Raw genomic sequence first — 3,487 nt, forward strand, 5'->3', positions numbered from 1 at the left:
TTCTTGGACAGGGGTCGAATGCTAATAAACGACCAAAAATGCCGGCAGAGGTGTCAAAAGACATGTTTTTACTTTGGTATCAATAACCTGAAAGATTTCACTAATGCCAAAAGATATTTGCAAAAAAAAAATTTTTTAATTTTATACACAAACGTGTTCTGCGAAAAAAATACCTGGCTCTTACCCCCGGTTTTGGAGCGGCCCGCGGTCATTGCTCAGATTATTGGTACCGAGGTCAAAACGTGTCTTTTGAACACTTTTTCGACATGTGTATTAAGAGTCTACTCCTCTTCTGGAGTATTATTAAGGTAGTTTGTAATATATTACCTGATGGGAAAATATATTCAACACACAACAGGAGGATGGACAAGGCAGTAGGTATACTAATTTGGTGGAATATTAATTCAGATTCTGGCTTTAGTCTTGATCCCTTAAACCTGAGATGTTTTAGTTGTGAGAAGATCCGTTTTTGGCCACCTAACATTGATTTCAACGTTGCGGCGAACTGTAGACAGGGGCTCCGGGACCGAAGAGATCGTGTACACATCTGGCCAAGTCTTCGCTGACAGTAAAGATGCCAAATGAGCTGCAACAACTCCTCAGATGCTCGTTCGGGACATCTTCATGTATGTTCTAAAGAGCATAACGTCTTCATTATATAGTGCACGTTGTTGCTTTAACGACAAAGACGCTCACCAAATGCTTTGGGGGAATGTTGGGTGTTGACAGTCTTTTGTCGGATATAGATTCGGTTCGTTCCATTAAGGTTCTAGCACGGAAACGATTTGATATGACCAAGTTAAACCTTCTAGGTCATACCGCCCTCTTCACACGGTAGAAAAGCTTCATTCAGTCATTCAATGGAAACGATCATCATGGGCGGCTGACTTATAGATCAATGAGGCCATTATACAAAGGTGTAATGTAGCCATAATCCCCGTCCTGGGCTTGGAACCCACCACATAAAACGACATTAATACAAATAAAGCAGAGCTACGAGGTATAGAGGGACTGTACTTTCCTATTAGAGAATCATGTAACCGGCGATGAGATATGCCTATACTCGGACAGCCAAGTGATAGTACGCTGGTGTATCGCGAGACACCTCTGAGGCAGTAACTGTGAATCGGCTGTTTTATCAATACAGAGTGACATACCCTCCAACTACAAAAAAACAACAGATACCTGTAAAATCACCAAGCAAACTTGGCCTGATTACAACCAGAAAAGAACAGAGTTTCTATTAAATATGCCTAGAAAAGGGATATTCAGGATCCCATCCACAAGAACAGAATATTGGTCGTTTGGCCTGCATTGGGATAGAATGTCAATCCCCTTGAAGGGCAGGGGAGGACGGTTGTAAGGAAAAGTCACCCACTTCGTGTGTGCGTGCCCAACACTTGAGAACATTAGGTATCGAACTAAAATCTGTTTTGTGCTACCCGATTTAATGGCGGTATCAAAATGTTCCATTAAAGACATCAGGAGATATTTTTGATCTAACCAAATGGTTTGAGTAAAACAAACACAGCGTATATAACGTAATTGGTTCCATTGGAATACAATGTGCATGAAAATGGCGATACAGCGAGCGAGGTCTCCGACAGGCCAGCATAGCCACCAGCCAAACAACCAGGAAAATCATAAGGTAAATTATTTTGTTAAGCACCTCCATGTATTAAAATGGTGACACTTGTTGAATTATAGTTCCATTTTATTGTTAAAAATAAAAGAAAAATAGATACATTCAACGCTTAAGATTTGCTTTTAGATACAGCAGCTTTTCCTTTCGTATATGGGCATTAATTGACCTTGCTCTCTCAACATTTTAAGTAGTTCAACGATGAATGGTAAATATTTGTGCTTACGCCGAATGTTTTCAATCTTATATCGTTTTCATTTTTCCCCTTCATATTCAATTTTTGAACGCAATTCTATTATTTCCGTCTGACGATCTTCACCATATCCAGTATCCAGAGCACCGTCAGCAGTCGCCAACATTTTATCGATTTTCTCCTGATATATTCTCAATCTATCTGACACTAGGGCCATAAGATTAAAATGTATTTCACCTTCGCTATATTTTTGCATACGTTTCTCAATTATGGGGCGTACAACATCAATCCAATTTTCTTCGGAAGATACTGCGCCCAAATCCAATGGACCTTCTTTCAAACCATCAAATTCATATAAACGTCCATTAATTGGTATGTATCCAATAAATTGATAAACATCATCTTTATTTAAATTTTTTGTATCTAGCTCATCAAGGGTTTGTCGTGCACTGAGCGAATTTTTGGTGCACTACTTAGAGTAAGGTCTTTTGTATAGGGATCAAAGGACTGCGAAAATTCTTTGAATTCAGTAATTGTTGGTCCCAGCTTAATGTCTTCATGGTCACGGTTCAACAGAATGCTAAGTATTGCCTGTGTTGCGCATGCATTGTAAATGACTTGCTTTGCAAAGAATATATTAAGTAGACGATCATCGTGTACAACGGATGCAATTGATTCATCATCCTGCACCCATTTAAAAAGGAAATGAGCCCATGTATGGGTTCGAGATCTTTAAATAGGTCAGGTTCAAGATTTAAACTCTAAACCTCCTCCACTTGCACGCCTTTACATCCAAATTCACGTATTAATTCCGTAAATACACCTGGATCGCTCTCAATTAAACACCAGCTGCCTGCGGCGTCGGACATTCCTTTCGATTTGAATAGTATTATATTGATTTTTGTGAAATTTTAATTGAAATCAGCTAACTTTTGTATTCATTAAAACCAAACAAAATTATTAAATGAGAATTGTCACACGTTTGAATGATAGGAAAGTCAACACAAAGCGGAATTTGAGAAAACAGTGATGCGGTTGTAAATTTTTTCAGAGAAATCAATTGGTATGGTTTTACATACATTTTTTCTTCTGAATAAAAAGGGAGTTTTGTAAAGCGACCACATTCTTACTTCTAAGGGCGTTCATGATGGCGGCATTAGAGCGAGAAACTACTTACATCCGCCACCTTCTATAATTCCATTATGGTCCTGGGTCCGTACTTTGTTCTACAATGACGTAACCGATTTTATGACAACGATAAATATGAATCTGTCAAACTATTTGTGAAAATGATAATACAATATGGATTTAATGAGTAGGCGAGGTCATTAGTTTACGTATGCCATTATCTATTGAGATTTGAAAAATTTTCCACCTATTCGTTTTAAATTTTTTATTTAAAAAGTAAAATTAAGTCTAAGATCGGGTGTAACCAAACTCCATATTCTTAGCCAAGAGCGCTTATCATACTGACAATTAGATTAAGTTTTTTGAAATTAAATAAAATTAATACTTAGCGTGATTTATCTACGACGAGGAATCGTAAATGGTGCACTAATGGAATATGCATCCAAATCATCAAAATTTCAACAACCACAAAAATTTAAAATTTTTATATCTCTTAGAGTTTTGGAACTTTCCATCATATGCTG

General features: G+C 37.6%; 1 pseudogene; it reads right to left on the reverse strand.

Moving 5' to 3' along the window:
* Positions 1-1,792: 1,792 nt before the first annotated feature.
* LOC137242311 (ubiquitin carboxyl-terminal hydrolase isozyme L5 pseudogene) lies at positions 1,793-3,091 on the reverse strand (annotated as a pseudogene).
* Positions 3,092-3,487: the final 396 nt, after the last annotated feature.

The sequence above is a fragment of the Eurosta solidaginis genome, chromosome 2 (assembly GCF_040869045.1).
Source record: "Eurosta solidaginis isolate ZX-2024a chromosome 2, ASM4086904v1, whole genome shotgun sequence".
In the NCBI taxonomy this organism is placed as follows: Eukaryota; Metazoa; Arthropoda; class Insecta; order Diptera; family Tephritidae; genus Eurosta; species Eurosta solidaginis.